At 51.3% G+C, this 23,288-nt stretch overlaps 2 long non-coding RNA genes and 1 other non-coding gene across 7 annotated transcripts in view; 2 read left to right on the top strand and 1 right to left on the bottom strand.

Moving 5' to 3' along the window:
- Window positions 1-23,288, top strand: part of LOC145723890 (uncharacterized) — a 1,084,435-nt gene that overhangs the window by 75,709 nt on the left and 985,438 nt on the right. The gene's annotated exons all lie outside the window — the stretch shown is intronic.
- On the top strand, window positions 11,140-11,246 carry LOC115937138 (U6 spliceosomal RNA). Its single transcript, XR_004072461.1, has one exon. It is a non-coding gene; the product is annotated as a U6 spliceosomal RNA (small nuclear RNA).
- The window catches only part of LOC115937135 (uncharacterized), a 55,675-nt gene continuing 47,490 nt past the window's right edge, over window positions 15,104-23,288 (bottom strand). For 2 of the 3 annotated variants that reach the window (XR_014149268.1, XR_014149270.1), the window contains exon 3: window positions 15,104-15,515. This is a non-coding gene — a long non-coding RNA (uncharacterized LOC115937135). Of the gene's footprint in view, window positions 15,516-16,453; window positions 16,548-23,288 lie in introns of all 3 variants that reach the window. The other variant, XR_014149269.1, reaches the window with a different exon arrangement.

Here is a 23,288-nt window from a genome sequence, read left to right as displayed (position 1 = left end):
TGCCCCTGCTGTGGCTTTGACTCTAGAGGAGATGGAAGACCAGATAACAGCCCCGTGTTTCAAAGCCATTTTCCCCAAGGGCCCAACTGTTTGCAAAGCCTCTGAAAAAACCTTGGCCAACCTCCTGGCCCAGCTGCTGGCCTTGAAACTGAGGCTGCTTGGCCTGTCCAGGAAGCCCATAAATCCCCAAGTCGGCAAGAAACTGCACTCTGGAGCTTGCCTCTTTGCTCAGATGCCTGGCTGCAGGCCCTGGACTATCCTCGCCCAGTCTAGAAGCTGGTGTAAATAAGCACATTTATCTGAGGTAGACCTCATTTTTCTGAGGAATTGTATCCCCTCAGGGGCATCAGCAATCAGAAAGTTCATTGTTCCCTTTGGGAGCCATAGCTCTTTCCCACCTGACAGTTGATATTTAATTGATGGCTGTTGTCCTTCATAGGGTTTTTAGCCACATCACATGGTATTAGTAAAATTCCAGCTAAATAACTCCTTTGCTTCTGAGGCAGAGAGTGGTGGCTCTCTTAATACCTATTTAACCTGTTATAAGCCCCTAAAGGGAGAGTTGCACATATAACATAGGTCAAAATTCGAAAGTCTTGCATTCCCGGAGGCCTGAACCAAGCACAGCTTGCAGATGGTAGTTCCTGGGAGTTGAGGCAAGCTGTGAGGGGAGCCGTACTCAGGACTGCTTCAAGTCTGAGAGAAAAGAAGGACCCTTTCTCTCAAGGGTGGAAGAACTGGGGAAACAGTCTGGAAGCCTCGAGGACACGGGATGTCAACATTAGAGAGGCACAAGATGGCCAGCAGGCAGAATTTGGGACCTCACCAGGGCCATGCAGCCGATGCGGGGCAGTTGAAGCTAAATAGCTCATGAAGTAAGTCTTCAGGCACTAGGCATGGCAGTGGGCTCCAGCTGAAAGCAGGGGAGTCCTAGATACAGCCCAGGCTGTCCTCGAAGCTCAAGAGCCTCAGGAGGGAGGCTGCCAGCCAGACTGGCTGCCACAGGCCTATCTTCTATCCATCCTGGCTCCTCAATGGCTACCTGGCCTCAGGCCAGTCCCTGCATCTCTGTGCCTCAGTTTCCCCATCTGTGGTAGGGGATGGTGCTGCTGAAGGAGAGGATGGGGACGCAAAGACTGTGGGAAATGCCTAGTACAAGGAAGGAGCCGAGTGAGGAGGGGTGGCTGCTGTGGGGCCCACCGGCCACATCTTGCCAGCTCAGTTCCATCTTGGGCCCGGGAGCCAGCAGGCTTTATAACCGCAAGCGATCTTGAGATGGCTCTTGAACCACAGTGCTCAACAGGCGGGCAGTCCTGGCCCCCTCATGGGCACACAGCCGAGTCTCTGCTGGCTGGGAGCATTCTGCCTCCTGGGCTCGTCTTGGGAGCTCTTGGTGGGCTGACAGTGCCCTGAGAGATCCTGACCAGCCCTCTCCCCCTCTCCCCAGTCCTTCCTGCTTGGGTGTTTGGGATTAACATGCATCCCTTGAACTTGTTCATTTTTCTACCCAGATGGAAACTTGGCCAGCGACCACGCCTGGATGTGCTCGCGGTATGGCTGGGCTCAGGCCAAGCCCACAGTAATTATAATCACATGTGAGGCGCCCGTTGGCTCGCTGGGCGCGGGGGGCCGGGGGAGAGTCTGGCTGCCAGTGGGGAGGGCCTGGGCTGAGCGCTGGGCTCCGGGCTCCGGGCTCCCGGCTCTGGGCAACTGTGCAGACAGCGGGACCTTGGGCTCCTGCCCTCACCTCTCTGACCCTCAGTTTCCTTGATTAAATGAAGGGATTGGCTTACAGGCTGTGGGAGGGCCCTCTGTATGCTCTGGAAGTCCCAGAGAGCATCAGACGTGGACCGGCTCTCATGTGGACCGACCCCCTGTGGTCTCCCCAGCCCTGGCCTGGCCTTCCACATACACAGAGTGGGACCTGAGCCTGCCCTGCTTCATCCATCTAGATGCTTTCTCGCAAGACACAGCGCCAGGGCGTATCGAGACTGTCGTTATCACAGGGGTAGGGGGAGGTGTAGGATACCAGGGTGGGATTGGGGGTGCTTAGGAAGAGTCTGGAAGGAGGGGCAGAAAGAAGAGTGTCCATGACAGCCTTCCCAGCTGCCCTGTGGCACTAGGGCGAACGCGATCCCATGTGCATTAGCCCAGGGGCGGGAGCTGCCCCTCCGCTTGATTCCCTCTCTTTTCCAGTGTGACATTATTCTGAGCATGGAGGCGGCAGCCCAAAGAGTTCTTTACCCGGTGGATTGTTGTGGCTTTTCCCATTCACTTTGGAATCTCAGAAGGCCGGAGGATGAGGAGCTGTTAAAGAGCTGTGAACAGGGGTTCGCTGGCTAACGGGTGTGGCCGCGGGCAGGGGCCACCTTCTCCAGCACACAGTCTGCGTAGAGGTGACGGAGAGGAGAGTTTCTGCAACTTCGCAGAACCCTTGCGGGTTTTTCTCCCTCTCCCTGCTTTCCACCTGTGCGTGTCTCCCCCCACTTCTTCCTTGGTCTCTCATGTCCTCCTCCACAGCTTTTCTCATTCCTTTTTGTTCTTCCTTCCTCCTTTCTAGTCAGAGGAGCCGAATGATGTGGTGGAAAGAGAATGGTCTAGGGGTCAGGCAGCTTTGACCTCTGAGCCTCAGGCTTCTAGTCTACAAAATGCGATGGCAGGCAGGGTTAATGATAATCTTAACAACAATGCCGTGGTTAGGTTAAGTAGGATAGAGGCGCCTGGGTGGCTCACTCCATTATGCGTCTGCCTTCTGCTGGAGTCGTGATCCCAGGATCCTGGGATCAAGCCCCGTGTCAGGCTCCTTTCTCAGCGGGAAGCTGCGTCTCCCTCTGCCGCTCCCCCCTGCTTGTGTGCTCTCTCTTTCTCAAATAAATAAATAAAATCATTAAAAAATTGATTAAGTAGGATAATATATACAAAACTTTAGGCAGGACAGAGAAAAATCGATAAAAGGCAGCATTATTTATCGAAAATATCAACTGAAATTCATCTTAAAAGATTAGTTATACTTAACATCTGTTCCCATCCTTAATAAAAATCAGGTAATTCAAACTTTTTCTTCCTTGCTCTTAGAAAACAGAATGACCATATTCAGATGGATGGCTCTTTACTGCCTGTGGCTTCTGGTTTTCCTGCCCGAATGAACTTGGAGCCAGGCTGCCAGGGGCCCCCCGTGCACCCCCAGAGGCCAAGGCCGTACAGAGGTAGGCGGGCTGCCGTGGTCCGGCCAGGCTGGACGACCAGTGCTCCTCGGGTTATCCTTCCTGTCTGCTCAGCAGAGCGGCCGCCCCATTTCCTCGGCTGCGCTTGGTGGGAACAAGGGTTCAGAAGCCACCATGTCCTGGGAAGAAGGGAGGGGGCACGGGAACTGAGAAGTAGAAGAGACGTTTTACCACGTGTTGAGACGTGAATAAAGGCAAAATATTTGTCTCTGCCTAGGGCACCGCGTGGAGTACCGGACACATAGGAAGAGGACAGGGTTGGATTCGGTGAGCAGAGACCCCTGTAGGGGGCGCTGGTAAGTCATTCCTCCCTCTGCCTTCTGCCTCTTTGTCGCAGTGAGGGACTAAACACCAAGGTCCCTTCTGGTCCTAACCTCCCATGACTCTCTGATCTGTGTGAGCTGAAGTCTGGTGTGCTTGGTATGAAGGATGGGACTCTTCAGGCCTCCTCTCCGTCCCTGGATCCTTCCCCCAGCCTGTGAAAGGCCACTCAGGTCTCTGTTCCCTCAGACACGGATGACCAAGCACGACACTTCCCAGGATCCTATGACCCTCTGGTGAACTACTGTTCCACCTTGCTCCCTCCTTTTACTCCCGAGGCCAATCGGAAGCGTGTGGGTGTTAATGTAGGAGTAGTACGCTGGGGTGCAGGCCTGCCTGCCTTGCACCTCTCAGGCCTTGGAGGGAAAGAGCAGAGGGTCTACGCACTGGTAGGGGAAGGAGGTCCGCCCTGTACGATTGCACGGTCTTCTCAGGGAAATGGTCTTACTCCAGGTTCTGCTCCCACGTGGCTGGGTTTTGAGCAATGAGCCTCTTTTCATTCCCTAGAGCTGCTGTAACAATTGACCACAATTTGGTGACCTAAAATAACAGAACTTTATTCTCTCACGGTTTGGGAGGCTAGAATTTAAGGTATTGTCAGGGCCACACTCAGGTGAAATCAAGGTGTTTTCGGGGCCACACGCCCTCCAGAGGCTCCGGGGGGAGAATCGTTCCTCATGCCCTCTAGCTGCTGGTGGCTCCCAGTGTTCCTTGGCTTGTGGCTGCATAATTCCAATCTCTGCCTCCATCTTCACATGGCTTTCCTCTGTGTCTGTCTTCTCCTCCATATGTTTCTCATAAGGATGCTTGTTATTGGATTTAGGGCCCACCTGAATAATTCAGGATGATTTCATTTTAAGATCCTCAGTCACATCTGCAGTCCCTTCCTCCATAGAAGTTCCCATTCACAGGTTCCAAGATCAGGATATGGACGTATCTTTGCCAGGGAGGGGGGGCATATGCCACCCACTAGAGTGCTCCCTCCCTGCCCCCCTCCCCCACCTCTCTAGGTTACTGGATGAGCTGTGGGCATCTGAGCTCCAGACACAGGCCCAGCTCCACTCCACAGGCTGGCCTGCCACCCACCATGGGGTGGACTGAAGATACAAGCTGGCCAGTGGTAGGGCTACTTTCTGGAACTGGGAAACGGGGAGCGGGACCCAGCTAACAGCAGGGCCAGAAGGGGAAAGGGTGCTGGGGGCGATGCCCAGGGTGAGCAGAGATTGCGAGGGAGCTGCTCCTGGAGGCCGACAGGAGTAAAGCAACCCACAGAGAGGAAAATGGAGCAGTCACAGAGGGGAAAGAGGTGCCACGAGGGAGACCTCGCAGCTCACCAGAGACAGGGAAGGAACTCCTACTTCCGGAGACTGCCTTGGCTCCTGGCAGCTCTTCAGACACAGGGCGAGGTCATATGTACTCTGAGAAAAAAGAAGAACCCGTTCCCCGAGGCTCTGGAGAACCTTTTTTGGGGGCCCCGAGAGCCTGCATGAGCAAAGAAAGACATTCCTTGTTCTCTGGGTGGAGCCTGAGGTCACCTCTGAAGACTCTTTGTGCAGATGTTATGACTAATCCCTCGCATGTGCCTTAGCAATGTCGCTTTATTGCTCTTCCCATCAAGAGGTGAAGTTGTCTCTCCTCCCGTGAATCCAAGCTTGGCAATGTGACTTATTTTGGCCAATGGGACTTTAGCAAATGTCAGCAGAGGCTTGAAACTCACTTGTGCCTGAGGATTGCCCTCTCTTTGGCCACGGTGGGAAGGCAGAGTCCATGATGTGGGTGGGCCTGAGCTGGCTGCTGAAGAGGCCACATGGAGAGCAGAGGTCTGTCAGCCTTAAGCTTGCCGACTGCTGGACACGTGAGCGAGAACGTGCTGGACCACCCAGCCCTAATCAAACCATCAGGTGACTACGGCGGCATGCATGACCCCAGGCAAGACCAGTGGAAGAACTGGCAACTGAGCCCAGCCAAACTGCTGACCTACAAACCATGAGCCGAGACCGTGCTTCTATTGTGAGCCGGTAGGTTTTGGGGGTGGTTTGCTACTGTACCTGATACAGTCCCCACGTAGGCGGGCCTCCAACCCCCCCAGATTTAGAGTCAGGCCCTGGAAGGAGACTCTGGTGGCTCTCAGGGGTGTGTGGCAGAAACCGTGATTCCCCCAGGAGCCATCCTCCCCCTTTTTCTTTTTAGGAATGGAACTTTTTAGTAACGGCACAAGTCCAACCAAGTAGAGACTCTATTTTGCAGCGAAGTACGATGACATTTTTACTGATGGAATGGAATGAAAGGGATGCGTGCAACTTCTGTGTTACTTCTTTAAAAGGAATTTGCTTGCCCTACACTTCCTCCATCCCCCCTTCCTGCAAGCTGGAATGCAGAGCTGGGGCCAGGAGGGTGGACAACTGTGGGAGGGAGGCAGGACCTCGTAAGATGTTGCCTCACACAGCTGAGTGTGACAGGGCTGACCCCCACAAAAGGGGGGCTGCTGTGAAGGCAAGCGCTGGGCAGACAGGAGTGTGTCCACCAGGCTCCCAGCTCTCTCCCAACCCCTTTCTCTTGTTCCTCTGCCTCCTCAGCACGTTCCCTCCAGCTCCTAGAGCAGGAACAGAGAAAAAAGGGGGAGAGCAGAGGAAGCAGCATGTGCAAAGGTCCAGAGGGGAAAGAGGTCCTGCTACATTTGGTGCACAGAGAGCAGCTTGGAATAGTGGGGGGAGGGGAGGGAAGATGTGGGTGGGGGGGGCAGGAAGATGTGAGGCTGAGACCATGTCCTGAAAGGGGTTGGTCGGTGGGGAATCCCCAGCTGGCTGTCACTTAAGTAGAGGACTCTGGCTACTGTGTAGAGCACCGAAACATTGAAAGGGGACCAGTTGGAGGCAGGGAGGCCAGTTAGGAAGCTGTAGAAGCCGTCCAAGCAACAGATGGAGGAGAAAGGTGGTGCAGAGGAACAAGACAAGTACATTCAGAAATATTTAGGAGGAAGAACCGACTGGATTTGTAGATAAGTCTGTTGTGGGGGATATGGAAAAGGGAAGATTCCAGGCTGCCTTGTGGGGGTGCAGATGCTATCCACTAGGACAAGGGACACAGGCAGAGAAGTGGTGTGGGGAAGGTGAAGCCGGCTGGCTTCTGTCTTGGACATGCTGGGTTGGAGGTGCCATTGGGACATTCAGATTATTGATGCTTTTTGCATACACCACTTCTGGAGTCTCTTAATTGGTTGCTCTCCATTCTCCCCCCCACCCCACCTTTTTAAATGAAATTAAATCCAACCAGATTAATGTCCCAGATGATAGCACTGCCCTGATCACAACCTTCAGTGCTTTCCTGCTTTCTCGACGTCGGTTCGAGCTCTTTATCCTGGCATCTGAGGTCCGATGCCCACCCTCCTCCTCCCACATGGGCCACAGCTCCTCTTCCTGGGCCTCTGTTCTGGCCACACGGAACCACTAAATTTCCCCATTTATAGTCTGCTGCCTTCACACCTTGGGTCAGCCTGGAGTGCCCCCTTCTCATGGATACATATACAAAATTTCACTCATCCATCAGTCAAGCTCATATGTTACTTCCTCCATTAGTTGGTCCTTGATTCCCTCTACAGAAAGATAATCCCCCCTTCTGAATTTCCACAGTATTTTCTCAGTCATATTCTATATGCATTATATATGTAAGATAAGACAGTGATTGATAGGCCTGGTACCAAAGGGTGTAGGGACACGGGTTATTTTGGTTGGTTTATGAGGCATCTTCTCCTGCCTCTGCACCAGCACCTCAGTTTTCTTCTAGGAGCCACCCTTTCCCCTGCTCTCGGTCCTTGAGCTTTGGACAGGGCTGACCCCCAACCCAGTCATGAGTCAGGGCTAAGTCAGGACTCATCAACCCAGTAGGAACCCAGGCAGGACTTCTGGGGGAAAAGGGCAGAGGGAGCCTTGGAAGGGGGAGTCAGGGCTGGGGAGGAAAAGCCCACTGTCCATGGGGTGTTGAACTAGAAGATGAGATTCTGGGGCCATCAGCAGCCATTTGCCTTCACGAAGGGAGCACTCCCTCAAGAATGGAGCTAACCAGAGCAAGACTGGTCCGAGACGGAAATTCCTGATGATGCTGTTTGCACACCTGGATTAAGCCACCCTTGTCCATTTTTAGTTACTTTAGCCAACAAATTCCTTTTTATGCTTGAGCCAGTTTAAATTAGGTTCCTATTACTGGCAGACAAAGATGGTTTAACTAATACAGGAGGCTCAAACAACCTGTTGAGTGAATGAATGAATAAATGCATGCACGCATGAGCGGGTATGACCAAAAGTGTCTCCCCTCCTACTGCAGGAATGCTCCTTGTGGAGTCAAATCTCATAGTGTTATTTGGGTGGATTTCTTCAAGGAGTGATCCATTAAAACACAGAGTCTATTCATAATCTATAGGTGCCTCCCTGTATGAGGCAGAGAAAGTTTTAGAAGGAGAAGAAGCCAGGCATATTGCTGGCCTCGAGGAGACAGACATGCATGCTTTCTGAAATGTATTTGTTTGTCCTCTCTCCTCCCAGCTGCTCCAGGAAGGCGGCAACATTGTCCTGTTCATAGCTGTATTGAACATCTTGTCATGTGCTCCTTGGCCATTTGCAGATCTTCTTTGGAGAAATGTCTGTTTTGCTCTTTTGCTCATTTTTATATTGGGTTATCTTTTTATTGAAAAATAAGTGTTCTTTATATACTCTGGATCCAGGTCCCCGATCAGATAGATGATTTGCAAATATTTTATTCCATTCAGTGGGTCATCTTTTCACCTTCTTGATAGTATCATTTGCAGCACAAATATTTTAAATTTTAGCATATTAAAGAAACTGCTTTATTGAGGTATAATTTGTGTACCATAAATTTCACCCATTTGAAATGCTGCATTCAGTGATTTTTTAATACGTGTACAGAGTTGTGCATCACCATAACCATCATCATAATCTAGTGTTAGAACATTTCCATCACCCCCTCCAAAGAACTACTGTGGCCATTTGCAGTCCACTCCTGTTACACTGTCCGCCCCAGCCGGCCCCTCTGGATGTGCCTGTTTGGGACGCGTCGTATAGATGGAATCCTACAACACGGAGCCTTTCACTCCTGACTTCTTTCACTTAGCGTAATGTATTTGAGGTTTATCTGTGTTATAGCATGCGTCAGTAGTTTGTTTCTTTTTAATTGCTGGTTAGTATTCCATTGTGTATCTGTTCACTAGTTGATGACATTTGAGTAATTTCTAGTTTGGTGCTATTATGAACAGAGCCGCTCTGATTCAGTGCCATTGTCTCAGTAGCTCGGGCTGCTATAAGGAAACACTATAGTCCGGGTGCTTAAACAACAGTTATTGCTCACAGTTCTGGAGGCTGGAAGTCCAAGATCCAGGTGGTGGCCCATTCAGTTCCTCTTCCTGGCTGGTAGATAGCTGCCTTTTCTCTCCCTTCTCACCGGGCAGGGAGAGAGATTTGGTTTCCCTCTATTTATGGAGACACTAATCCCATCATGGAGGCCCCACCCTCATGACCTCATCTAAACCCAGTTGCCTCCAGAAGGCGCCACCTCCAAATACCATCACATTGGGAGGTAGGGTTTCAACATGTGGATTCCGGGGGGCCACAAGCATTCAGTCTGTACTAGTAATTGCTGATATAATTGGATTTACATTTACCTTTTTGATAGGTCTCATGTCTGTTTTGTTCCTGTTTCTCCTTTCCTGACTCCTTTTGTATTAAGTAGCTACCATTTTAATTTCTTTGTTGGTTTTTCAACTGTGTTTGTTATTTTCGTAGTGGTTGTTCTAGGGATGACAATAGGCCTCTTAACTCTTCACAAGGTAAGAGGATATTTGACATTTTATGTGACAGTTTGTTAGCTTGAATTAGTCAATAATTTAATATTTAATAAATATTTCATATTTACATTCAATTTATATTAATGCAAATTATTAGTTATTAAATTAACTTCATAACTATTTCATAGATAATTATTTCTTTAGCATTTAGGCATTTGGTATGTGGTCTCTGTCTGTACCCTCACCCCAGGGTCTGACCGTGTTGGGGACAGATGTGCCTTTCTCCTATTTGCATGGGTGTATTTTTTCACATAGCTATATTCATAGTACGAATTATATATTATGAATACTCCAAATATTTATCCTGGTCTTTATTTTATTTATATATTTATTTTTACCAGCTTTTTAAACTTAACATTTTGTTGTAGGCATTTTATTCGCCATAAGTCTCTGTGAACTTCTTTTATAAAAGCTGCGTTGGATTTCCTTGAGTGGGTGGGGCAAAGTTCAGTCAGCCATTTTCAATTTTAAGCTTGTTTCCTAATGTTGCAGTGGGCATCTTTGTGCACGTCACGCTTTCCCCATTTTAGAATCTTCGGCAAAAATCCCCAGTGGTAAGATTACTCTGTTGAAGAGGAGAAATATTTTTGTAGTTCTCGGTACCTATCAACATAGGATTGTCCTCAAGAATGATGGGGTGTAATTGTGATCACACTCATGTGCCAGCTGGGTGTCAACAGAAATGTTTTGTTTTTTCTATTTGATGTTGCCTTTCTCTGGTGATTAGCTAGGCTGGACATTTTTCTGTAAATCTGTTTACTGGTTATAATTTGTTTTATGTAAGTGCCTTCTTCATGCCCCTGCCCATCTATCTATAAGGCTCTTTGTTGGTTTTTAAACTTTCAGTTTTTATGAGCTCTTTATGTAATATACCCTCCTCACACCTGTTTAGGAAGGAGGCAGAGTATAAATACATAAATACATAAAACCAGATAGTTTTATCTCCCTTATTTGCTGCCAATATTTCTCCCCACTTGTCCCTTTTCAGTCATTTTTTTAATGCAGAAAATTTATACGTTTCTGTAGTCAGACCCGCTAATCGCTCCTTTGTGATTTTTATCAGTGATTTCCAAGTTTAATAAAAGACATTCTTCCTCTAGAGATCTGATGAATGTTTAAGTCTCTTCTAGTTTTCCTAGGTTATTAAAAAGTATGGAACTCTTTAATCCCTATAAAATTTCTCTGTGAAGACTCCCTCTGGTCTGAGGAAGGGGATGATTTCAAAGTATAAATTTCTCAAATTCAGCAGTTTCCTTCCCTGGTTTCTTTGCCTGTGATGGTACCTAGGGCTGAGCCTGACCACGTCCTGCAGGCTGTCTGTCCATCTATCTGTCTGGACAGAGGGGATAACAGAATGAGAACTTGCCTCTTGAGCTACACCCACATCCAAGGGGCAGCACAGCGTAGTGGAAGAACGTAACTTGGAACTGAGTTTGGCCCCTGTGTGTGGACTCTCGGCCTCTGATTCTCCCTCTGCGAAATGGGGCCAAGAGTACCTGACAGACAGGGCTGTTGTGAGGATGATAGGAGACGAAATACAGAAAGTTGTAGAACACCACTTGGGCTCTCATGGATCTCTCAGGGCCCTGCCTTTGCACTGACTTGACTCCTGGGACCCACCTCATGACCAAAGGTGTCCATGAGCCTCCCACCCCATAGAGTGTGGGCAGGCCTACTAGAGCAGTTAAGAGTATTTACTTTTTTAGGTGCGAAAATTGAGGGTTAGAAAGTTTAAATGGCGTGCTCGCTTTGGCAGCACACAGACTATAATTGGAGCCATACAGAGAAAGTTAGCATGGCCCCTGTGCAAAGAGGACATGCCAATTCGTGAAGTATTCCATATTTTTTTTTTTTAAAAGGCAGTTTAAATGTCCGAGCAGCAGATGCTCTTGATTGCTCTGACACATGGCATCCTCCAGCCCCACTTTGCCTCATCGAGCCTGAGCTCCTCAGCATCCTCAATGGGAAATGGAGCTAATTGTCCTCATCGGTCTCCACTGCTGAGGGGTTATTGAATGATCAAATGAAAGGCTCTAAAAAAGGCCACGGAAAAATCCAGAGGCAAGGTAGCGTCCCCATGGGCGGCTCAGTCCACTCCTCCCTCAGCCTGGACACAGACGAGGCCTTGTGTTAGGTCTGCGAGGCTCCCTGCCTCCCCGCCCCTGCTCCCCAGGAGAACCACGCAGAGACTCTGTGAAGGCCCCTTGTGCCCGCTGCTCGCTGGGCAAGAGGCCCAGGGCTTGGCGGAAGCCCCAGGAGGCAGAGCCTGGAGGTGAGCCGCACTCAGACCCCGCTGTGTTCAGCTTGGAGCGGCTTGTGAAGCGTCAGAGAGCCAGGGTGAGGAGGAACATGGGGTCACCCAGGCCTCCCCCATTTCACAGATGTGGAAACTCAGGCTCAGAGGGGCAGCCAGTTAGTGGTCATGTCAGAACTTGGGCCGGGGGGGATCTTGGCTCCCAAGTCCAGTGCGCTTTCCCCTTGGCCTCTGCTGCTGCAGTGGCCTCCTTGGGAAGGGCTCCTCTGGCCCTTCTGGAAAATTCTTTGCAATTTGATGGCATTTGAACAAAACTGCATGATGCTGGAGGATCAGAGCGCTTTGACAAGCATAGCAAAGCACTAAGAACAAGATGCATCCACAGTTAGGGGGGAGTTTCCTGGGAATAGAATTTTCCAGAAAGGGAAGGAAGCCTTTTGAGCCGGAGCTTGAATTTATTGAAGCAGCTGGAAGAATGTGGGGGCAGTGGCTGGAGGCAGGCAAACGTAGTACGGGCATTTCACAGCACCACCCCACCCTGGCATTTTGGCATTTAAAAATAAAGTTGTTTTCTCTTTTAGCACCTTTTTTTTTTTTTTTTTTTTAAACAGAAGCCAGACTGCTCCCATTGAAGTTTGAGAGGCTAGCAATGGTCCTGAACCCTGGCTGCACATTAGAATCCCCTGGGTGCTTTCAAAATCCCAATGCCCAGATCAAACCCCAAAGCAAGCATGCGGGAGTCTCTTGGGGGAGGACCCAGGCCTCAGTCGTTCTTAAAGCTGCTCAGGTAATTCTAATGAGCCATCAAGGTTGCTCAGAGGACCACCAGTCCCTGCATTACTTTGCCATCTGGTTTGTGACTCTAAATACATAAACACGTGGGGCAAATGTGTAATTCTGTTCACCACGCATTTTTTTTTTTTTAAGATTTTATTTATTTGACAGAGAGAGACAGCGAGAGAGGGAACACAAGCAGGGGGCGTGGGAGAGGGAGAAGCAGGCTTCCCGCGGAGCAGGGAGCCCAATGCGGGGCTCGATTGCAGGACACTTGGGATCATAACCTGAGCCGAAGGCAGACGTTTAACCGACTGAGCCACCCAGGCGCCCTCACCATGCACACTTTTTCGGGCCTTCTTAGGAACACCACCAGGAGAAATTTCACTCCTCTTCCCCCATCCCACCCAGGCCCCCAGTTCAATCTTACTGTTGGGGCCCTGCCCCAGGCCCACCTCCTCTAAAGAGGCGGTCCCAAATCAGGATTCTTCTTCTACTGAGTTATACTGTGCTTCTGACTTGACTAGGAGCCCATGACCAACATGTGAATCTTCCCTGTGGCTTTACCCGATGTGGGTTGTCGTTTCTGTTTTCAGCCATGTGCATATTCTCTGCCCAACCAGATGGTAAACCCTCTGAGGGCAAGACTCCCATCCTTTCCATTCCCAGAGGCCTGGGGCTGCCCAGGAGCCTTCAGTTAAGACTTGTTGTCCAGGAGCTGAATGAAGTCATTGGATCCACTTGGGTTATACTCCACACATTTAATTCTGACAATGACTCTGGGCAATTGGGACTGTATTATTATTACTTTGTATCTCCATTTTATGATGAAAATAAAGCTCAGCTCAAAAGTTTGTGTAAGGTCACACAGATCAAGGAAGTGGCAATACACCAGGCCTGTCGGGCTTCCTTCTGCACCACACAACTATCTGCTAACAGTAGACGTGTCCCCAGAGCAGGCAGGACCTTGTTAGGGGCCAAGCCAGGAGGCCTCTTTCTCTTGGAGACCTCTCTCTGACCGGGCAGTCGGGGAGGCTGTCTGGGAAGAGCTGTTTGGTCTCCAGCTCCTCAGGTCTGAGGAGGTGGTGAAACAGGGTGGAAGTTTCTGCTGAGAGCTTAAGATGATAGGTATCAGTTCCCAGAGTCACTGGAAACAAATGGCCAATTTTATAAGGAAACAATTTTAAGCTTGTTTTACAAATCTTACAGCCCTTTTTTGGGGTGGAGGGTCAGTTTGTTGGAGAATCTGGGGAAAGGGTTTATTTATTGAAGGCCTGATTCCTCCTCTGTGAGGAAGAGGTGTGGAAGGTACCTGCCTCTCACATCAAGCTCAAGTGGGGGCTTCATCGGAGCTTCTCAGGGAGATGAGGATGGGATCCCGGCACTATGCACTATGGGGTGATGGACTGGTGCTTGACTCCCACTTGAGAAACCCAAAGGGCTAGAGATGGTTGGCCTGCTGCCCAGTGGATGAACCAAAGGAGAGTTTGCCCTGCTGAGATCAGTCTGATGTTCCTGAATCTTCTGGGAGAAAGGACGCATGGATGTGTCCCACGGAACAGAGTAGAAAGGGTCTGTTGTGGGTTGAGTCCTGAGCCCAGGACCCAGAAGTGATGGCTGGTGCCCCTGAATCAGGGACAGAGCCACAGGGAAATGCAGCCCCAAGGTGGGCACAGGGGGCAAGGAATGGACTCTGGGGGCTTGCCCTGCCTCTGGGCCTCTGTCCTCTCGCCTAACTGTGGAGCCCGGCAGCGAGGGTGGTTCTGCACCTGGGGAAGCCTTTCTTGATCCCATCAGCCCTCCTGGGGACTCTGTGCACAGCAGTCCCCTCTCTAGCACTGCATCGTCACTGCTTACGGACCATCCCTCTTCCGGGAGAGTGCACGTGTTCTGTCTACACAGCTCAGCAGGGTACAGTTTTCTGGGTTCACACAACACGGGGCTCAGCAAACTTTTTCTTCAAAGGCCACATAATGCTTTCAGCTTTGCCGAGCCACACGGCCCCTGCTGCAGCAATCCAACTCTGCCATCCTGGTGCAAAAGCAGCCACAGAGCCGACATGGACGAGTGGGTGTCCTTGTGTCCAGTAACCTCTATGTGCAGAAACAGACCGCTGGCCAGGGCGAAATCACACATGAGCAAAAGTGAAGCCTCATGGCCGTCCTATGGGAACACGTGTGTATCTTCAGAACGAGCGTTAAGGCAGAACAGTCTGAACGATGGGGCTGTAAGGAGGGGTGAGCGGACTGGGGCCTGTAAAGTCCTTACTGAGCCATTGATGGGCCCATGGTCAATAGATGGTAGCGATTGTGATGAGCTGTGGTAGAGGCTGTTGTTGGGATCGCAATGGATTCGGCATGTCATGTACTTAGAACAGGGCTTGAAAGTTAGTTTTGAGTAAGATTTGATGAAAATGGTAGCAGCCTAAGGCATACTTTTATTTTAATTTTTACTTTATTATTTTTTTAAGATTTCATTTATTTGTCAGAGAGCGAGCACAAGCAGGGGGAGCGGCAGACAAAGGGAGAAGCAGACTCCTCGCTGAGCAGGGAGCCCGATGCGGGGCTCGATCCCAGGACCCCGGGATCATGACCTGAGCCGAAGGCAGACGCTTAACGACTGAGCCACCCAGGCCCCCCTAAAACATACTTTAAAGAAATTGTGGTAAAATACACATAAAATAAAATTTACCATTTTAATCATTTTCAAGTGTACGATCCAGCAGCGTTTAATACATCCACACTGTGTGCAGCCATCCGCATTGTCTAGTGCTGGAACATTTTCATCACCCCGGAAGGAAGCCGCATGCACACTGAGCAGTCATTCCCCCATTCCTCTCTCCTCCAGGCTCTGGAAGACATACATTGTTTTTTTTTTTCTTTTTTCCTTCACGTCTTCACAGCCCTGAGACCCAGCTGTGCTTACAGCCAAGGATCTTAGGATCACTGCTTCTCAGGTGACAGTCCCACATCGGAGTCACCAGGTACATGAGCATAAACTCGGCTGTAGCTCTTTGGTAGGAGTTTTGTGCGTTCTTGGGTATTTTATTTGTGGAGTTTAACTGCCATCCAAAGTGCCTTCAAGGATGCTAGGATTCAACAGAGAGATGAAAAAGTTGTTGAGTAGGAAGAAAGATACGAAACAGAGCAGCAGGGCATAAATTTGACATTAATGAAGCAAATATTCATCAGAGGAATAACCACAGTCTGTGCTCCCTCCAAAACAACAACCACGTGCTTTATGGGAGAGGAAAGGAAGCTACCAATGGTTAAAGCTGGGCTATATTTTATTACTGAGATCTGTCTAGAAGATGGACTGTCACATAGGAAGCAAGGCACCTGGAGCCCGGAGAAATTGTGAAATCCCTTAGGGTAGATAATAAACAATTTCAAAGTAATGAGAGGTTGGTGTGACTGGTTCATGTGTCACATGGGACTGTTATTAAGACATCATGTCTCAGTTTCATGGCAGTATTATTTTTCTTGATGGTACATAAAAAACAGTGTATCTTACAATTGATGGCATCTTAAAATGATGATACAGTATTATTACCATCACATTGTACGGTTATTTCCATTTGCTTGTTTCCCCCACTAGACTGTCAGTGTTTGGAAGACAAGTTTATCTTGCTCACTGCTGAATCCTCAAGGCCTTGCCCAGTGTCTAGCGTGTAGCAGGACCCAACAAATGTTGTGGAATGAACAAAACTCATTTGGGAGCTGTAGCTAAAATTAATTAATTAGTATTAGCACCCAGCTTTAAGGTTGCTGTGAAAACTAAGTGAAAACCAGCTTAAAAAATCCTGACTTGTCCTGTGCTTGACACAAAGTAAGTGCTCCATAAGCACTTACTTGACGGGGGTTTTGGTACCAGGCAGGACTGTGTTTGGCGAAAGTGGTACAACATCCCAAACAATAGTGGCCTAAACAGGATGGAAACTGATTACTGCCTCAGATAAGCCAAGTGTGGAAGTTAAGGGCCCAGGGATGGTGGCGCAGCAACAGGACCATCAGTTTCTCAAGTTACTTTGGTCATGATGTGGTGCCATCCTGACACGTGGTATCCACCTTTAAGGTCTAAGATGGCTGCTCGAGCTCCAGACATCGTGTTCACATTCCAGCTGGCAGGAAGTAGGAAAGGAGGTCAGAAAAATGAATATGAATACTTTCCCAGAGTAATAAATGCCACTCTGCTTATACTCGGTCGGCTACAACTTGGCTACATCTAACCACATAGAGCCTGGGCAGCCAAGTACCCCACTAAAATCCAGGGGTTCCATTCCTGAGGAAGAAGGGGAGAATGAATGTTGAGGGACAAATAGCAGGCTCTGCCACAGCTGTGAAGCTCCGTGGTGTTGCTTCTGCATGCAACACGGTAAGTAGGCTTGTTCCCTCCTAGTGCTGGAAGGCTTTCCAGTAGCAGAAGGGCACGAGCCGGGCTGCGAACGACCGGCAGGATTTAAAGGAGCAGAAAAGAGGGGTAAGGGCATTTCTAGCAGGAGAATGGCCACACAAGAGCTCAAAGGCAAGAAGGCACAAGGTGTCCCTGTGGGTTAGTAGGGTATCCTTGGCCAAGCAGGGGCCGTGTGTCAGGAGACAGCTAGCTGGTCCACAGCCCTGGAGTAGGGGGCCAGTGCTGTGCTGAGTGTAACAAGCCCCAGAGCCTTGGTGTCCTCTGTAAAACAGACACAGAGACCATCCTGTTGTGAGGATTCAATGAAATGCGGTAGGAGGAAGCCCTTTGTAAACTGTAAGCTCCTATACCCTTTAGATGTTCAAAATCAATAGTCATTGGGGCACCTGGGTGGCTCAGTCGTTAAGCATCTGTCTTTGGCTCAGGTCATGATCCCAGGGTCCTGGGATCGAGCCCCGCAGCAGGCTCCTTGCACAGCAGAGAGCCTCCTTCTCCCTCTGCCTGCCGCTCCTCCTGCTTGTGCTCTCTCTCTCTCTCTGACAAATAAATAAATAAATCTTAAAACCCAAACCAACAGCCATTGTCATGATGATATAGGTTCAGCCTTGGAATGCAGGAGGAATTTGCACCCACAGCCCCCTCCCCGGGCAGCTCCCCACTCGCAGTGCCCCTGTGCAGGCATGAGACGTGAGTGGGGAGTGGAGGGCATGCAGGCAGCCGGGTGGACAGGAGCCTTTAGTGGGGCAGAGAGGGGCACATAGGGGCTCCTGGAATGTAAGACAGCGAGCGGGAGAATGCAGGGAGAGTCGGCCTGGACTGTCCTCACGCCTGTTGCCCTACTCTCCCCGCTCAAGGAGCCCAGTGGATCAGTGTCCTGTGCTAGCCAGGGGTCCAGTCTGGGTCCCCTGGGCCCACGCAGGCTCCTGGGTTGGGGGCCAGCACTCAGGCGGGCCAGCCGTGGGGGCAGGTAGCCTCCTTCCCATCCCTGTGGGAGCCCCTGTGGCAGAAGCCAGAGGTGACCAAAGCTGAAGATGAGGGTGGAGAGTGCTGCGTGGGGCCGGCCTTGGTCCAGCTTGGGCCTGGAGGTCTGACCAGGCCGCTGCCTCTCCACAGAGGGGCCACCGGGATGGAAGAGTGGCTTCGTCAGCTAGGGCTGCCATCACAGAATCCCCTAGACTGGGCGGCTTGAACAACAGACACTGATCCCTCAGAGCTCTGGAGGTGGGGAAGTCTAAGATCTAGATGCTGGCTGATTCGTTCTTGGTGAGAGCCTTCTCCTGGCTTGCAGGTGGCCACCTTCTTGCTGTGTCCTCACATGGCAAAGAGAGAGAGAGCTCTCGTCTCTCCCTCTTCTGACAAGAACACTAATCCTATTATGGGGGGCCCACTTTCATGACCTCACCTGAACCCAATAACTTCCCAAAGGCCCCACCTCCAAATCCTGTTGCATGGGGGGTTAGGGCTTCAGTGTAAGAAGGAATACAAACCTATGTGAAGGAACACAAACACTGGATCCATAATAAATACCTAACCGCTGTCGGAAACCTGCCCTGGGCCCTGTGGGGTCCTGCTCTGCCCCCATGCTTGGCCGTGTCTCTGGGGCACGCATCCCAGCTGCCTTGTTTCTGTCTGGCCTGATGGAGGAGTCAGGTGGGAGCTCGGGAGCCGCTTCCTCCTGCTGACGTGCAGGGAGGGCACAGATGTCCTGGACGCAGGGGGGCCACAGCAGGGAGGTGGGCAGGCCTGCAGCCACATTCCGAGGCCACCAGGGTTTCATTACCCTGATGAAAACCAAACTCTGCCTTTTCTTTCTTTCCTTTTTTTTTCCCTTCATGAGATTTCTGCAAAGTAGGTTACAAAGCCCGTAGTGATGAGTGCAGAGGGCAGGACTGGAGGGGAAGGAGAGTCGGAGAACTGCCAGGGAGAAGCACCAACCAGGTCAGAGACAGAGGGGAGAGAGGAGGAGGGGACGATGCGAAGACACGGAGATGGGGACCTGCAAAGGAAGACACAGGACGAGAGGGAGCCAGAGCGAGAGAGAAGTCAGAGGACTAAGTGGCCAAGGTCCTGAGAGATGCATGGGAGATGGGGTGTGTTAGAAGATACAGAGGAGCCGAGTGACAGGGGGGCTGATTGGATGGGTCCAGTGCAGCCAGGCCTGTAGGCTGGGGGTGGGAATGGTGACCTCCAGGGGCCCCTCTTAGTCCCAGGGCCCACTGGACAGCAGCAGGCTGTGGAGGTGCTAGGAGGGAGAGGAAATCAAACTCCAGTGCTGAAGGGGGAGGTGAAGAGAGAAGAACATCACACATTCAGGTCATTAGCTGCGAGTTGTCTTCCCTTCTGGAGAGTGTGGTCTTCCCGAACCAGATGGTTGTGAATCATGCCCAACCCCAAAGCACAGCAAGACCTTTCCCTGACAGCAAATCCCAGAAAGCTAGGGCCCTGTCTGACCCCGGCAGGAAGTGAGGAGGCAGCTTTCCTAGAAAAGAATTCCATGGACCTCTCCCAGCACCCATGGGGGAGCTCCAGACCCTAGGAGTTTGGTTCAAGACTCAAGACCAGGCTCGGCCCGAGTGGCCAGCAGGGCAGGGGACAGACAGCCTGTGTGTGTGTGTGTGCTGGGTACGAAGAGCTGGCTGTCAGGGATCTCAGAGACCAGGGCAGGAAAACCCACCTAGGGACAGGGTGTGGCAGGAGGGGAGGCAACAGAGCACGCTCAGGCCTGGGGGGCAGCAGAAGGGCAGGATCTGCCTCATTCCCTCTGCCCAGGGCTCACCACAGTGTCCAGACAAAGGCCCTTGGCAGGGGCTCTGAGTTGTCATGAGGAACAATGTAGAAGCAATTGGCAGCACCTCCCCCAGAAAGAATCCCTTAGGAAGGGTGAAGACAGCAGTGTCGTTCTTCAAAAACGGCGCTGAGAGAGACTCGAGCTGCAAAAGGCATTCAAGATTGGCTGGTCCCCCGCCTCAGGACATGGAAGGGGGCAGGAGCTTGCCCAAGGCCGCCCAGCCAGACCATCGTGTTTGCGTGTCTGCTTGTTATTAAAGTATAGTTGACGTGCAAGGTTATATTAGCTTCGGGCGTCCAACATCGTGACTACTCACGGTCACCATGCAATATTACATTACTGTTGACTACATTCCCTATGTTGTACTTTTCATCTCATGACTTATTTATAACTGGAAGTTTGTCTTTTTTTAAAGCAGGCTGCATGCCCAACGTGGGGCTTGAACTCAGGACTCTGAGATCAAGAGTCGCATGCTCTACCAACTGAGCCAGCCAGGCGCCCCTGGAAGTTTGTACTTCTTAATCCCCTTCACCTCCTTCACCTATTCCCTACCCCCATCCTCTTGGGCAACCACCAGTTTGTTCTCTGTATTTAGGAGTCTGTTTCTGGTTCTTTCGTTTGTTTTGTTTTTTGGATTCCACATATAAGTGAGATCATATGGTATCTGTCTTTCTCTCTCCGACTTACTTCACTGAGCATAATACCCTCTAGGTCCATCCATATTGTCATGAATGGCAAATTTTTTAATGGCTAGCATTTGATTGTATACATATACCATGTTATTATTATTATTTTTTGAGAGATTGAGACAGAGAAGGTGGAGAGGGGCAGAGGGAGACAGAGAGAATCTTAAGCAGACTCCACGCCCAGCATGAAGCCCAACTCGGGGCTCCATCTCACAACCCTGAGATCATGACCTGAGCCGAAACCAAGAGTCAGGTGCTTAATCAACTGAGCCACCCAGGCGCCCCATACCACATTTTCTTTAGCCATCTTTTGATGTTCTGTTCACAACCCCTCCAGTGTCCTACATCTAACTTGCCTGCATCATTCAGGTCTTATCTCAGTGAGGCTAACAACAGCCCTGCTTTGTAGGTAGGATTATTCCCATTTTACCAGTAGGGAAACTGAGGTCCTGTGGGTGAGTTGCCACAAGGCCTGTCCCAGGCTAGAACTGAGAGGGGCCTGGGCCCCCAGCTCAGGGCTGTCCTCCTCTGCTGTGACAAGGCAGCTCATCTTCCGCAAGGGGGGGGCGGGGAGGATGGCCTGCGCCACACTGACCATTAGGCCACCCTCCCCACCTTCCCACCCAAGCAAGCGCATCCTGTTTTGGCAGAGAAGGTGGTCCCCTGAGTGGAGCGCTCATTCTGTGGCCCTGACTAGACTGGTCCATCCCAGTCTAAGGGATTGGTTTGTTTGGTGAAGCCTTCTGTTCCTGGGGCTACTCTTTTAAATCTATGCCCCCTTCCTGGTCCTCAGTTCCTCAGTGTGGGTGTGTGTGTCAGCCACTGTGCTGGGTCGGAGGCTTTGGGGCAGCGACAGCACCATGACACATGGTTTGATGTGGGATGGGAATATTTTAAATCTGAGTGATCCTTCGGAGCCGGGAACATGTGGTTTCCAGAAGTCCGAGGGCACTGGTTCCCTGAAGAGGGGGAAGGGAAGTGAGGAGAAAGTGTCCAAAGGGCAGGAGGGCTGTGGGGGGAACCGACTGACCTCGCACAACTCCAACCTGCCAAGTGTGGGCCTGGGAAGGAGGCTGTCTGCAGACAAGCGTGGGTCGGTCCCTCTAGACCCTGGAAGCAGCCCCACCCCCACCCCCTTGGGACCCCTGCTCCCAGCACATTTCCTGCATAATCAGCAGCATGTTTCTGTGTTTTCCCAGTCTCCCTGGTGCCGCTCCTTCCACCCCACCAGCGTGAGCCAGTGTGCCAAATGCTTCCCCTCTGTCTGTCACATTTTCCTGGTCCCCCATGCCCTAGGCAGGGGAGGCCAGGGACACAGGACAGACAGCAGGGCTCTAAACTCATCAACCAATGTGCCTGTCTGGGTTTGGTGCAGCGGATGCGGGTCGCCTCCTGCCCGCGACCAGCTGGGTCAGGCCGGGGCCAGGGAGCCACACCCGCCCCCGCTCGAGGGGGAGAGGGCCCCCCAGCGGAGTGGCCTGGCGGGGGGCAGCGAGCCACCAGAGGAGGAGAGAGGCAGCATGGATGGCTGCCCTCTCCTGTGACGCAGCCTCTTTAGTTTGCTCTGAAGAGACGGGTGGAGATGCCCTCAGTCCTGAGGTGTGGGAAGGCGGGAGGGACTCTGCTTCCAGCAGCTCCGGGACTGGGTTGGAGAGCCACTTTCCTGGGAAGCCTCGTGAGACTCAGCAGCCTTTAGGACCCTCTTCCCCCAAAGCTATGTGATTTGCCCGCTAGCCACCATCCTGTATCGAGTCCCGGGATTGGGTCCCCGGATTGGGGGACTCTCTGGGCGAGCCATCAGAGCAGAGGCCAGCCTCCCTCCCACCAGCCTGGGCTGCGGGCCCAATCCCTGGTCCAGTCTGTGCAGCAGGTTGAGGAAAGGGCTTTGCTGAACTTCGTGTGGAAGGAACTATTTGTGGCCATTATCCTCCAGGGGGCTCTGGGAGAGGCAAGTACCTAGAGCTGCCTGGAGGGACCCCCCCAGTCATTAGTTCCTTCATGTACTCCTGAGAGTGCCTACTCGGTGCCAGGCTGGGGATATAGGATCCCCACCCACATGGCGCTTTTTTTTTTTTTTTAAAGATTTTTATTTATTTGAGAGAGAGAGCATGAGCAGGGAGGAAGGGCAGAGGCAGAAGCAGGCTCCCCGCTGAGCAGGGAGCCGGATTCAGGCGATCCCAGGACCCTGGGATCATGACCTGAGCCGAAGGTAGACGCTTAATGACTGAGCCACCCAGGCGCCCCCACATGGCGCTTTTGGAGGCAGGTGGGGAAGCACAGAAGTAAGCCATGATCACAGCCCAATGTGACGCATACACTGATAGGGGAGGTTAGGGTGTCTGGGACCCTCACTCAGATTTGGGGGTCAAGGAAGTTCTTCATGGAACATGGACACCTAAGCTGATGCCTGAAGATATTAAAGTGAGTGGCGGGGGTGGGAGGTGGGGATAGGGATGAGCTTTCCAGGTTGAGGGCACAGTGGGGGCAAAGGTGAGAGGAATGATAGTATTTTCCAGAAGCGACTCCCAGAGCAGGGGGTGGAGGAGGAGGGGGCTGTAGAGATAAGCAGAGGCCACTCACAAAGGACCTTGCCTGTCTTAAGTTTTTATACCTTTCTTGAAGCTTCAGCCAGAATTTTTCTCAGCCTCCAACTCCAGCAGGAAACCCAGTGGGAAATAAGGACTTCCTGCCCTCCCAGAGAAGAAAACCCCGGTAATTTCTGCCTAGCCCCAGAATGGCAAAAGTTGACTCATGCTTAGGGTAGCATAGATGATGGGAGTTTTCACTTTTAAAAACAGTGCTGGGGCGCCTGGGTGGCTCAGTTGGTTAGGCGACTGCCTTCGGCTCGGGTCGTGATCCCGGAGTCCCGGGATCGAGTCCCACATCGGGCTCCCTGCTCGGCGGGGGGTCTGCTTCTCCCTCTGCCCTCTTCCCTCTCGTGCTCTCTCTCATTCTCTCTCTCAAATAAATAAAT

The sequence above is a fragment of the Leptonychotes weddellii genome, chromosome 10 (genome assembly GCF_054177405.1).
Source record: "Leptonychotes weddellii isolate Sample4059 chromosome 10, ASM5417740v2, whole genome shotgun sequence".
NCBI lineage: Eukaryota > Metazoa > Chordata > Mammalia > Carnivora > Phocidae > Leptonychotes > Leptonychotes weddellii.
The sequence above is the reverse complement of the archived record's forward strand: the minus strand, read 5'-3'. Positions and strand labels throughout refer to the sequence as shown.